Source organism: Ambystoma mexicanum, chromosome 4q, assembly GCF_040938575.1.
Source record: "Ambystoma mexicanum isolate Mex_15411 chromosome 4q, UKY_AmexF1_1, whole genome shotgun sequence".
Classification (NCBI taxonomy): domain Eukaryota; kingdom Metazoa; phylum Chordata; class Amphibia; order Caudata; family Ambystomatidae; genus Ambystoma; species Ambystoma mexicanum.
Genome location: NC_090928.1, coordinates 586,893,555 through 586,908,045, shown reverse-complemented (window position 1 = coordinate 586,908,045; position 14,491 = coordinate 586,893,555).

Below are 14,491 nucleotides of genomic sequence, written 5' to 3'. Positions count from 1 at the left end.
CCCATTACAACCAATACCAATCACAAATGTGCTATTTTTATTATGGCACCATTCAGTCCTTCTGAAGCTGGAAATGACTACATCATTGTAATAGTTGATTAATCCACCCACTACCCCAATGCCTTTCCCTTTTGCAACAATACTACACAACATGTTATAAAACATCTTGTAACCTATTTTATCCCACACTTCTCAAAGGTTGCAGGACCTCTTACCGTCTGAAGGGTTCAGGGTACTGGAAGAGCATATGGACACCAGCAGCCGAGGAGGATTTAAATCATCTGAAAAACTTGCTTTGCCATCCACGCTTCCTCATACTTTCAGACTTTACTCAACCCTTTATTTTGCAACTGGAACCATGGGGGGTTTGAGGCACTGTAAACTATGAACTAGTGGATATTGGAATCGGGCCAGAGAAGCCCAGCGGGTACCTGGTAACTTGACGCAGGTGCAGGTGGCACAACTATGGATGTAGTCCATGATGTCCTCCCTCATCCCTTTCCAACATCCATGCATGTTAACTAGCTCCATGTTCTCCTATTGTCCATAATGACTGGCTGACGGGCTGTCATGGCACCACGTCAGCATGGCTCTCTGGCATTTGTAAGTGGGTAAGCAGAGAGATTGATCATTCAGCCATATCCCATCTCATGTAGATGTACTGGGTCCTAAGAGGTATACTTCTGGATCATAGTTAAGGTAACTCTGGAGAAGACACTCCAGGAAGTCCTATTTGAGGTGTGTGTGGGTGGCCAATATATGTTCAGGGAAGGGAGTCCAACACACGGTTCATTGCAATTGGTGTAGCATCTGCATAAGGTGTCAGCTCCAGTGTGCTGTGATCCTAGTTTGTAGAAGATGGTAAAATTGAACCCGGAGAACAAATGCACCCACCTATATTGTTGTTGGTTCATGCTGCGGATTGTGCTCAGACATTCTAGGTTGCTAGGTTGTGTTATTGCTGAAAAGGGATGAACTCCTCCTTCCAGATAGTGTCTTCAGATGAGAAAGGCTTTTATCAGTGTCAACAATTCCTTCTAAAATATGGTGTTGTTTCTCTTGGACAGGAGGAGTTTCCGGGATTAGAAAGCTAATGAGAGTGTGTCTTTTGCTGTGGGGTTTGCCTGGGACAGCACATCCCCATATATCATAATCATATGACTCCATCTCTAAAATGTCAGGGAGCTCTGGGTCTGGGTGACCAAGGTCTGGGGCGGTAAAGAATGCTGTCTTTAGTGTCTCAAAGTCATTTTGTTGTTGTTTCCTACTGGAAGTGGTTCCCCTTCCTTTGAAAATCCATGATGGGGGTGACCATTTGGGAATAGTGTATGATATAAAATGGAATAATTCACAAAACCAAGGCGTTGCTGTACTTCTTTGTTTGACTGGGGACCATTGGAATTTGGGCTTTGTCCATTGTGACTCCCTCAGGTGAGATGATTTATCCAGAGAATGCAATCATGATTGGATGGAAAACACACTTTGAACTTTCAGCATGTAGGTGATTATTCCATAAACTGGGTTAGTACTTATGTGACATGCTAAACATGTAACTTGAAGGAATTTGAGAACACAAAAATATCATCTGTTTATATAATGATGTGCCTATCCTGCATATCCTGTAATATATAATTGGAATAATATTGGAATCCTGCAGGGACATGTAAAATCCATGTGGCATCACTAAGTGCTCAGTGTCCTTCGCTGTTATAACTTTCTGAGACAGGGTTTTGCGTAAATAGATGTGCTTTGTATCTGGTCAGTTAATAGTGTAATAAGCCGAAGAATATCACTTTTTATTGTAGTGGTGTTCATCTGCATATACTCCTCACAGGGAAGGGGTTCATTGAAATTCTTCTTCAGCATAAAAAGAAGGGAGCCCCAGCTGGTGACGCTGAGTGTCATATGAACCGGTTTGGGGAGGTAGTTCACCTGCTACTGATAAAAACATCTTGGAATGTGCTGCACTCTTGAGGAATCCCTTTTGACATGGCATGGGCCTATTTCTGCGGTAGCAGAGGGCATGTTTTCTTTCAGATTCAGGTGGTTTGGAGCTTGGAGGTGTGGCACAATGTTGCTGGTAATAGCGGGTATGAGAGCAAACCACCAGGGTCTTTCAATTGATCAGAGGATTGTGTTGGGTAAACCAGGGCATGCCCAGTATGACACAAACAGCCAGGTTTATCATTGATATCAGAGGCTCTCATTTATCTGTGGTGATCTTCACATGCTATGTTTAAATGGGTCATGTGATGAGTAATATGTCCTGAAGTTAACACGGAAGCACCTACAGAGTGGATATTTTGTTTGTGGATTTTAGAGAAATTTGGTCTTAGTGAAAGAGGTGTCTATAAAGTTCCCTGTGGATCCACAGACAATTAAGGAATGGGTTGACGTCTTCAACAGCGTCCTACGGCTTACCTGGCCCACGCCAGCGCAAGCTGTTTCTGGTATTGCTTTTAATTCACATTGATGCTTTAAGTGTTATATGAATTCTTTGATACTATGTTTTTCTGTTTTAATTGCGTTTCTTCTGCACTAGAAACTTTACTAGTTAAGCTACGTCAGACACATCCTTAGATATACTGTATATTTCAAAGTAAGTTGTGTCTTTTGGACCTTCTGCACATCTTTTAGTTTTATTATTGACAGTTGTTTAGCCTGTTCAGCCATGTTCTATATTACTTCAAAGATGCCCCATTACTGAGAAAGATCATCATTTGACTTCTATGTTTAACTTTCACAGGTAAATGCTGTATATTAATTTCTTTACATCATAGTGTTGTTCCACAGAATAGCATACTATATTCGAAAGAACAACTTTTATTATTAAACAACAATAAGGGTGCTGGCACAGGACGTATACCTCCTATTATCCAACATACGAATGTTAAAGGCAGACAGATAAATGTGTTGAGAAGCTTTGACGACAATGCAGTTATACAAACACCCTGGGGGTCATTACGAGATTGGAGGCAGCCATGGAGCTGTTAGCTCCATGGCTGCCTCCAATACCGGGTCCGGCACCAGTGTTGTTCAATGGGGACTTACTGGTCCATTCTGACCCTGGAGGGACCGGTAAGACCCTATTGAACAAACCAATCCCCATTCCCATATGGGGCTCAATGGGAATGGGGAGGGCGCAAATAACGGGCTCGCGAATGGCAATTCCCTCTAAGGGACCTCGGAATTGGGCGGTAGGGGATTACTGGCACCGGTCTCCTTACCGGTGCCGGTAATCCCTTACCGCCCACCTCGGAATGACCCCCCCTGTCTTGTTTTAAATGTGCGCTGATTCACGTTAGGTCAATCAGTGCACATGCAGCCAAAGTATCAGATCTATCTATATAGTTGAATTTGGACTTTCTGTTTATTATGAAACTTGGCTCGTGGATGATGGACAAGCTTTGATCAATACTTTCGTGCCCCCCCCCCCTCTTACTACTCTTTTACCTAGCTTAACAGATCTTCAAACCGAGGGGGCTTCATTGCTCTAATTCATAATAATAAATGTAAAATAAGCACTGTTACTAACTTTGACTGGAAAGACTCTGCAGAAAGTCTCATTTTAAAATTCTGTATAGATGAATATAGGGCTTTCAAATCTCTATTGTGTTATCGACCTTTGGGCTCTCCCAAAGCCTTCTACGATAACCTGGAAGCTTGATTGAGCACTGATACTCAAGGTTTGAAAACCCTATGGCTGTGGGCAATTTTAATATTTGGCTGGATGTGCAGCCACAGCCTGAAGCAAAACGTTTCAGTCTACTCTTCCAAGTGCGTAGTTTTAGTAATTTACCTGTAACTCACACTCATTCTGAAGGCCACTGCCTGAATTGGTTGTCCATGAAAAAAAACGAATAAAAAAAACAAATGGAGAAATGACTGAATTGTTTGGGTTGGAAAACCAAAATTCCTACTTGCTTTTTGAACGTATTGTTTTTTTAATAATGCGGGGGAGATGGTTTATAGTCATTTGGTCGAAAACAAAAATGTCGAAAGTCATAATGTCGAAAAAAAATGTAGAAAAAAAAAGTCGCATTTTTTTTTAATACTTTTTTTTTTCGAAATGGGGGGGTTCCCCCAACCCCCTTTTTTATATTTTACCCATTTTTTATACTTACCAAACCCAAAAAATACATATAAATAAAAAAATAATATATTCGACTTTTTTTTTTTTCAACATTTTTTTTTCGACATTTTTGTCATTCGACTTTTTTTTTCGACATTATGACTGCACACCGGGGGAGACCCCCTGCACCATCCCCTCACCCGCTACCTTAACTGATACCCTTACCCCACCCCACACCTATATTCTAATAAAACTTTACCAACAGTTTGAAAAATATAAACCCAAACAATTCGTTAATTTCTTCTTTGTTTTTTTCAGATTCGTTTTTTTTTTACAGATAACAGCTGAATCATTTATTTCTTACAGATATCTCAGTTACGTCTGAAAATAAAGTACCCGCTTAATGTTCTGATCATGTCATTAGATTTATTTACCATTATAAATACTACTTCATTCTCCCAATAGGTTCAAAGATAAAAACCATCTCTAGAAAAAGATTTAAACTGCTATCACCGCAATTAATGAATGAACTTCACCAGTTGAAGATTAATCCTGCTCTTTCTTGCCCCGAATTTGCAGATGTTTTGTTGTCTTCCTTTAGCAATGTGTGTGACAATATTCCACCTTTGCTACCAGTAAACGACCAGACGCATAAACACTTATTTTCTTTTTTTTTTTAAACTTCTGTTTATTGGCAGGTGGTCAAGACAGGTACAGTACATTTATCGTGTATGTGAGAACAAAAGAGGAAACAGTATTACAGCATCCATATACATTGCTACCATGATAGCGGCAGGTTTACATTGCAGTGGGGCAGGCATACATCAGAAAAAGCAGATTCGTACTCCTATGGTGCGTGTCAGGAGGAGTTAAGTGGTGCCGGGGAGGGGGCTAATGTCTGTTCGGCACAGTCCTTGCTGTTGAGGTAGCTACGGAATTCAGTCCATACATTTGCAGGTCGGGATGGAGCTGGAAGGGTGCCGATGTACTCCTCCTCGCATGTTTGTACCCACGTAAGGGCGTTCAGCCACATGCCAAGGGTGGGGGGAGTGCGGCGCTTCCAGCATTGTAATATGCATCGTTTGGCAACCATAACACTGACATTCAAGAACCTCGACATTTTCGTCACATTTTCCCCCGTCCACATGCCAAATAGCAAGGCCAGCGGGTCCATCTCGACCGGGGCATCTATTATCTCAGTAAGCGCCTGTGTCACCTCCCTCCAGAACCTGCGCAGCGCTACACAGGACCAAAACATATGGGCGTGATCTGCTACGTTCGATTCGCATTTCGGGCATTTATGTGTCGAGCTAAGCGTAAATTTTGCCACTCTGTACGGGGTGTAGTAGAGTCTGTTGAGTAGCTTGTATTGGATGCAGCGGAACCTAGCACTGAGGGATACCTTTCGCGTGTGTGCACACATCTTTCCCCACATCACATCGGTAATCTCCGTTTCGAGCTCTCTGGCCCACAACTCCCGTGGCGCCGGAGAGGCATTCTCTATTTTTTCCATCTGCATTTTATACAGGGAGGATATTATGCCCCTACAGCCTGCGGAGTTCGCAATGTACTGGAGTTCAGGTGAGTCAGGAGGTTCCTCAGGAAAGGAGGGCCACATTGTCCGTACCGCTGCCCTCAGTCTATAATACTGTAATAGGTCGAGTGCGGAGCCGGAGTGCCCGGGGTGCAGTGTTAGAGGTGTAATGAATGAGCCTTCATGGTACAGGTCAGTCAGGGCGCGGTACCCCAGGCTCTCCCAACGCTGGGAGAGGTGTTGGTCATGTGTGGGGGTTAGGCCAGGGAATTGCCATAAGGGAAGCCACTTATAGTATGGGCGCCGTATTGGACTGGGGGAGAGTATATTGTTCCATGCCCTAATCGTGGATGCTACCGGGTCCCATGGGGCATCCGCTCGGTAACCATGGTGCAGTAGCAGGGTCATAATGTGGATGCCATCTCCCGCCATTCTTTCCAACCTGACATGTGGGGGCGGGTCGGGGTGTGTGTACCAATGGGTAGCATGCTGGGCCTGCGCTGCGTTCCAGTAGAAAGCTAAGTCGGGGGCAGTAAAGCCTCCCTTCTCGTATGGGAGGGTCATGTGTTGCCACTTCTTACGGACCGCCCCCGAGTGCCAAAGGAACTGGGCGAACGACGCATGGAGCTTCTTAAAATACTGCTTGCCGGGCCAAATTGGCACATTTACAAATATATAGAGTAGCTTGGGTACCGCGATCATTTTTATGAGGGAGAGTCTCCCAGCGAGGGACAGGGGGAGGTTGCGCCACCTGAGCATCTTGGTTTCAATGAGCAGCGCCGTTGCTTCATAGTTATCCGCCAGCAGGGAGACTCTCGCCCTTGACACCTGAACCCCGAGATATTTAATCCCAGACGGGGACCAGCGCAGCGGGAACTCGCAGGTCGGCTGCTGGGTTGTCGTGGTGAGGGGGAAAATTTCGGATTTTGAGTAGTTAATAGTGAAGCCTGAATAGGTGCCTATTTTTGTTATGTCTCGAATGATAGGGTCCAGGTATGTGGAGGGTTGTCTGACGTAGAGGAGGACATCGTCCGCGTACAGCGAGATGATTTCTGGTGTGTCCAGCAGGCGGACGCCCTTGTTAGTGTGACGGTTCCTGACATGATCGGCCATAGGTTCGATGGCGAGTGCAAAGAGGATGGGGGAGAATGGGCAGCCCTGTCGGGTGCCCCTATGCAGCGCGAAGGGGGGAGAGTGGACGGAGTTGACTAGTACCCTTGCCGACGGGCCCGTGTATAACAGCTGTATGTAGGCGATCATGTTCGGCCCAATTCCCATTTTCTCCAAGACGGCCCACAAGTATTGCCACAAGACCATGTCGAACGCCTTTTGGGCGTCCAGTGTGACTGCCACAGCGTCTGCCTTCGGGTCAATTCTCGACATCACGTTGAATAAGCGCCGGATGTTGAGAGCTGTGGAGCGGCCCGGGACAAATCCACTCTGGTCGGCGTGGACCAAGTGGGGCATAAGTGGGAGGAATCTGTTGGCGATTACTTTGGCAAAGATCTTCATATCAGTATTGATGAGGGATAGGGGTCTGTAGGAGCCACATTCGTCTGGGGGTTTCCCTGATTTGGGGAGAACAGTGATTAGTGCTTCTCTTAGGGAGGGGGGGAGGGAGTGTGAGCGGAGTGATTCGGTCCAGACCTTGTGTAGTGGTGGCGCTAGTATGGCCACATGCTCCTGGTAAAACTCAGCAGTGAGTCCATCGGGGCCAGGGGCTTTGCCTTTGGGGAGATCTGAGATCACCTGGACTATCTCTTCTAGTGAGAACGGGGCGTCCAGGAGTTCCCTGGTATCCTGGGAGATCAGGGTCATAGGGATGGATTCCAACAGGTCGTCTAGGTCGCGGGTCGTGTGCTCTGGCTGGGGACCGTACAGGGTGGCATAAAAGTTGGCGAAAGTGTCAAGGATAGCCTGGTCTGCCCAATGTCTGGACCCATTATTGTCGATAATGCTATCTATACGAGTCCCGCCTCTCTCGGCCCGGGCCAGCCTGGCCAGAGTTCTGCCAGGTCTGTCTCCCTCGCCATATCTGCGGGCGGCTGCGGGGCGGGTATGGTATCTCACTTCGCTGAGGGCATGTGTTTCAAATAGTTCCAATTCCGTCCTAATTTTCGCTAAGGTGGCAGGCACTGGCTCGGAAGCATAATCTCGCTCCAGTGTTTTGAGTTTAGATTCGGAGCGACTTAAGGCTTGTTTTATGGACTTGAGGACGCCCGCTTCTTTGGCAATGCACATTCCTCTGATGTAGACTTTGAAGGCCTCCCAGCGGGTCCCTGCGGACGTGTCGGGGGCCTTGTTGGTTTCGAAGAATAGGTTTATGTCAGCCAGTATTTCTGCTCTAAAAACGATGTCTGATAGGGCGTCAGACTTAAAACGCCAAGCGGGGCGGGCCCCTGCAGTGAAACCCAGCTGGATCTGGAGCAGCACGGGGGAATGATCGGAGAGTGTGCGCGCTAGAATCTTGACTTCGGATACCCTACCCATCCGACTGCTCGACAGGAGGAATAGGTCTATTCTTGAGGAGCTGTCGTGTACTGTGGAGTAAAAGGTGTAGTCCCTTTCCTGGGGGTGGAGTGTTCTCCACACATCATATAGTTTCAGTGAGCTCATGTGGGTCAGCAGCCGCTTGGCCGCTCGGGCTACCGGTCTCTTGGCCATGGTTGTCCTGTCTAGGGTTGTGTCGAGAATGAGATTCATGTCGCCCCCCCATACAATGGGAACCTCGACATATTTCATGAGAATGCCGTGCAGCGTGTCCATGAAGTCGGGAGAATCAATGTTGGGAGCGTACGAGTTCACCAGCAGGCATTCCTCGCCAGCCAATGAGCAGTGTAGGATCACAAACCTGCCCTCGGGATCAATATGGGATGTGTGAAGCGTGAATCTAATTGATTTGTGGATGAGAGTGAGGACGCCTCTGGACTGAGTGGAGTACTGGGTATAGTACCTGTTGGGGCCCCAGGACTGTGCAAGGTTTGAGGCCAGGAGTTTCTTGGCGTGAGTCTCCTGTAGCAGGAGTACCTTGACTCCGTGCCTTTGCGCATAGGCCGTAATTCTGCGAGATTTGGTGAAGTTGGTCAGCCCCCTTACATTCCATGTCAGTATTCTAATAGCCATGATAATGAGCTAAGGGACATCCCAGCTGTGTATTCTCATTTTGAGCCTGAAATGGAGCTCTGTGGTGCAGCAGGCCTGCCGCCCTGTCGCACCGGTCCCGACCGACCCGCCTTTTTTAGAACAGCAAACCCCAACTTTCCCACCCCCCACCCTCACTGCCCAGCGGTACCCAGCAGTGTATAAGCAACCACCCTGAAGCGAAACTGCGTGCCATCCCCAACTCGGCAACGCCTGGAAGGGAGCCCAACGGGGGCTCGAACACAACTTAACTGCCATCAACGGCCTTGCAGCTGCAGTGGGGGCTGCTGCTGCCGTCAAGCACACCCATAATGGAGCTTTGAGTGAATGTCAGCTTATATATTCTTACCAGCATCATTAAACAATTTGAGTGGAGGTTACAGATAGCGGATAATCACAGTTTTCAGTATAGCAAGGACGACGTGGAGTCTATCGTGGATCTGTGGGCTGCGGTGCGGCCCGACCCTGGGGTAGTGACCTGTGTTGGTCGTGGAAGCATGTAGTAGCCACAGCAGGGCCTCGTCTACCACCCAGGGTCAGGGAAGGAGCCCAGAATTTACAGCGTCAGTCGCCATCCATCTGTTCCTCAGGCGGGTCCACCAGGGGGATGTGTGCCTTGATGAACTTGACGGCCTCGTCAGGGACCGTGAAGAAATAGCTCTTATTGCGGTGGATGAATTTCAGGCGTGCCGGGAAGAGCATAGAGTATTCGACTTTTCTGTCTCTCAACATCTTCTTGACCCCGCTGAACCGGCGTCGCTCCATCTGAACTCCCACCGAAAAATCAGGGAAAATTCTGATGACTTGGGATTCCAACCGCAGTTCACCCCTTTCTCTGGCCAAGCGGAGGATGTGGTCCCTGTCTTTATAGCTGAGTAGTTTAGCGATGATGGGCCTGGGGAAGTCACCGGGCCTGGGGCGGGGTGCTAGAGAGCGGTGTGCTCTTTCAACAGTGAAGAACGGGGAGAGCTCAGGGTTGCCCAGGAGGTCTTTGATGAGCTGCTCAACCGCGGTCTCCATGCGGCCCTTGAGTGCGGATTCGGGAACCCCCACTATTCGGATGTTGTTTCGCCGTGATCTCGATTCGAGGTCGTCGTTCTTGGCCTTGACCTGTCTCATGTCGCGGACGAGCTCTGAGACCGTGGTCTGGAGGGTGTGGATGTGGTCCTCGTTGGTCCCTATCCGCTGTTCTGTTTCCGTGAGCCTGGACCCATGTTGGTCAATTTGGGCGCGTAGGGAGGCGACATTAGCATTAATATCGTCTAGCTTTTCATGGAAGGAAGCAAAGTTTTTGGCCATGGACTCCATCATGATAGTGAGGTCAGGTTGTGGGGGGTCCGGGAGTGCTTCGCCATCCTCCTGCGCCGCGGAGGGGGACGCCTGGTCAGCCCTATGGGCTGGTTTGGTGAATTTGTCCATAGCACCCGTTTTGTTGGCGCCCCGCGCCCTGCTGGACATTGTTGTGGCGGGGGTCTCCAGCGGCTCCGGCCGGGCTGAAGATGGGCAACGGTCGTGGAGTCGGCGGATGAGGCAAGGGCAGGACTGTAGGCTCAGGGGGCCACCCGTGCGTCCGTTGGATGGGGGGGGGGCGACAGAGTGGCCACCGAGGTGGTGGGGGTTGGTAAGGGGGAGTGCGTGGTCACGGGCGGTGAAGTTCCGGCAGGAGGGCAGAGGCCCTGATCATCCCGGGAGCCCAAGGGCCCCGCGTATCTTATGCAGCTGCCAGGCGCCAGGCCAGGCCCAGAGCTCAAAGCGGAGATGGCAGGTGGGGCCCGGGCCCAGTAGTAAGTGAGGGAGACCCCCCAGCGGGGTTGGCTATGGTCCCCTCCTGGAAGGGTCGGGGAGGACAGCACCCACCTCAAGGCCGCCGGGAATGCTGCGTCCGGCGTCGGCCCGCAGCTGCAGCAGTGTTCTAAGGCGATCGCGTGGCAGGCTCGGGGAGGGGGGCCCAGCAGCGGTGTCCCAAGGATGTAGCTCGCAGCCCCCTCAGCTGCCAGCGCCCGGCTCCCTCTCCAGCCCCCGGAGGCAGCGGGTCGGTGCCCTGTCTGGCGCGGGGCCCAAAGGGCGTCGCAATTCACTGCCGTGCGGAGCCCCGCGCGGCCGAGGCGGGGCCGGTCCCCCCCGCGGAGGCCTCACCTCGGCGGCGGCAGCAGGCAGTGGCGCGGGAGGAGCAGGAGCCACAGCCCCTCCCGATCTTGTGTAGTCAGGTCGGCCTCTCTCTCCAGCCCCCGGAGGCAGCGGGTCGGCGCTCCGCCCGGCGCGGGGGCCAGCGGCCGCCGCAAGCCCCGGCCGCGCGGATCCCCACGCAGCCAAGGCGGGGCCGGTCTCCCTCGCAGAGGCCTCTCCTCGGCGGCGGCAGCAGGCAGTGGCGCGGGAGGAGCGGGAACCACAGCCCCTCCCGATCCCGTGCAGTGAAGTCGGCCTCGTGGGCAGCGGGCTCGCAATCCGCGGCGCGGGGGCCCGCGGCGTCTCTGTTTTCCTCCGGCTGTGATCGGTCCGCGGTGGATCCGGGAGGCCCCGGACGGCCTCAGGCTGCAAAAGGTCGGGTCCCGGGCTCCGTTTCGCCTCGGAGTCGCAGGAGCGTATAGCTGGCAGCGCCGCTAGTCGAATCGCTAGCTTTTCGTGTAGCAGCGGACCGGATTCGTGCTGGTGCAGCAAGGATTGGGTGTGCTGTGACGGAGCTCCGGGACTAAGCGGCCATCTTGCTTGGCTGCTCAACAGCGCCCCCCTAAACACTTATTTTCTGGGTTTACTTCAGATTTAGCAGAAAGTCAAATCCTCCTTACTTAAAGCAGAAAGAAGACAGAAGAAATATTCATCAAATGACTGACCAATTCTGCTAAAAGCCATACAGAAGGATCACAAGTCAGCCATTTTCAAAGCAAAATAAATCCTATATTGAAGATCAAATTTTGAAGGCTGATAATCCCAGTATATCAATTCTCATCTCTGAGAAGTATTGTGTTGCTTTGAAGGATTATTTTATCTCTACGATTTCTGACATTCAAGCAGGCACCCAAGAGTAAATTACAAGACTGTGAAGCAGAACAGCAATGCACCAAAAGTATTTGGTTTTCCTCATATGCACTTATTTGAGTTTGATCCAATGTCTAAAGAGGAAATCACTAGAATACTTAAAACATTGAAACCTACCATTCAATTTGAGGACTCTTAACCGGCATTTCCAGCCAAATCCTTTTCAGATTGAATTGCTGAAATTATGATTTATTTATTAGCAAGTCGTTAATCGAAGGTACCCACTAGGACATCTATCATGACCTCCTTTAATAAAATCGTCAACTACTGTACCGTGGCAGGCCTTCCCAGGCTTTCAAAGATCCTTAAACAGACTTCAAACGTTTGTGGAATCCAAATTGTTACTTAATCATTATCAATTAGGTTTTTGACCTGAAGACTACACAGAAAGTGCCATACTTACCATCTGGGATGATATCCTAGAACAAGCAGATAAGGAGGATTTGACTTTGTTGGTTATGCAGGGTTTATATGGGCTGTTTGATAGAGTTGGTCATACTATGTTTATTCACTTATATGTGCATAGCTCTGCACTTGTTTCCAAATGGTTTCTATCTTTTGGACAGACAAGACCTAGCAAGTTAAACTTTGAAACTTCTTGGTATTACAAAAACACCCTACATGTAGAGTACCTCATGGTTCCCTTTTGTCCCCATTACTTTTAGTATATATGCCAGACCTGATTTTTTCTTTAAATACAACCTTGGCTATCACGCATGTGCGGACAATACTCAAGTCTACATTAAAGTGAACGATTCACATTCCAACATTGACAATCTGACTATTAACTGGACGAGGTGGACTCCTGGGCGTTGGATAATGCATTACAGTTGAACCCTAACAGGACAAAAGTTATTCTTTTTTGTCCTAAAGTCACATTTTAAAATCCAGATAGATTCTGGCCCCCTCCTATGCTATTTGATATTCCCTTGTGTTTTGTATCTAAAATAAGAAATCTTGGCTTCTACTGGCAACACGACTTAAGTTTTGAAGCTCAAATTAACCAGTTGGTGAAAACGTCCTTCTATAAGCTGCAGCTACTGCAAAGGACCGCCCCTTATACTGAGAATTGTCACCTCCCTATGGTGGTTGGTGCATTGATAAATTAAAAAATGTATAATTGTAATTCTTTACAGATAGGCGTACCCGACTATCAGATTGAACAGATATATCAGCAATCCGCTTGATATATCAACTCCCTCGTCAGGAACATGTCACTGACTATTGGCAATCGCCGCACTGGCTTCTTGTGAGATGCCAGATGAAATTTTAAAAAAACTCTGTTTAACATTTAAATGTCTTCATGGATTACCTCCTTTTTATCTTTAAATTGTCATGGCACGCACCCATGCTCTGACACCCATGCACGTTCCTTATCTCACGGGGTAGAGTGTGCTGGGGGACTGGTGGCAGTATCTGCTGTGTTGCCTGGGTGGCATCACCAATTGGAAGTCCTGGCTGCATCTGGGGTCTCGTCCTCCATGGTGGTCCTCAGCAATGGGAGTCCCCATGTTGCAGGCATGGTGCATGCGTGGGAGGCTTGTCTTTGCACATCTGCAGTGCACAGGGCTTGGACCATTGCCATAGGCAAGCATGACTGGGAAGCAGAAACTCACTTTCGCTCCATTGCTGCCAAAAGCACCAGCGCTCCAGTCCTCTGTGCATCGCAATCCTCTTCAGCCCAAGAAGAAGGCGCTGCTGGTTGTCCTGCCTTGCCTGGCCTCTCTATTCTGTTTACTTAATCCTGTGCCCCTGTGGGGCCTTCTGTTTCCCTTTTCTTGCGTTCAGTCTTGTCTTGCTGCCCTCCGTCTTGCCCCCTTTCCTTGCTTTGGCTTTGACTGCTCCAAAGTCTAAAATATATATTCCTTTTATGGTCATCAGCCCTGCTCAGTGCCTGCACTGCTCCACACCATGTTATTGGTGACTTTAGTCCCAGCCAAGAAGGTGGGTGGTCCTGCCGTAGTGTCTGTTCACCAGACCAGATGTTGGAGCATCTCACTGTGGAGTCAGTGGACCGTCCTAAATGCCAGAAACAGGTATGAGGGAACAGAGGGAAGTACAGCATAACAGATTGCAACGCCTCATTACTACTGCTGTGGAAGATGAAATTAATGCCCTTCAGGAACCGTGCAATGAGCTAACTGTCCGTACAGAAGTCCCAAAATTAAGGATAGAAAACAAAAAATTCTCAGCCCCGTCAGTGACCACTTCAGCCGCCCTCACAGAGAGTAACGTCGGAAATCTGTGCTATTTGAAATACAACAGGGATTCCAGGAAACTGATGGAGTTCTCTAATCACTGTTCCATACAGTTATGTTCCGTCCTACCCATTTCCTCAGTGACAAAGCCAAGATAGGATATATTAAGGAATCTTGCTGGGAACGTGCCAGCTTAGGCATCCCTTTATGTATCAGCCAGTAAGGTGTTTTTCGATGTATTCAAGTTTCTGACCTCACCAGCTTCAGGCTGGAATCAGCTGATAGATATCAAACCGGGCACCAAGGATCTTATTGCTTCATCTGTTTTTTTAAGCAACTGGCTACAGAGTGCCAATGGCCTAAGATAACGTAGCATACCCTGTTCAGGGTCTAAGAGAAGAACATGAAGACAAATGGGTCCACATTCTTGAGGTGGCTTACCTTCAGGCTTTGATAGATCAAGTAATCCGGATAGTTCAGCATCTCTCAGAAAGACGTGCTGAAAGGAGA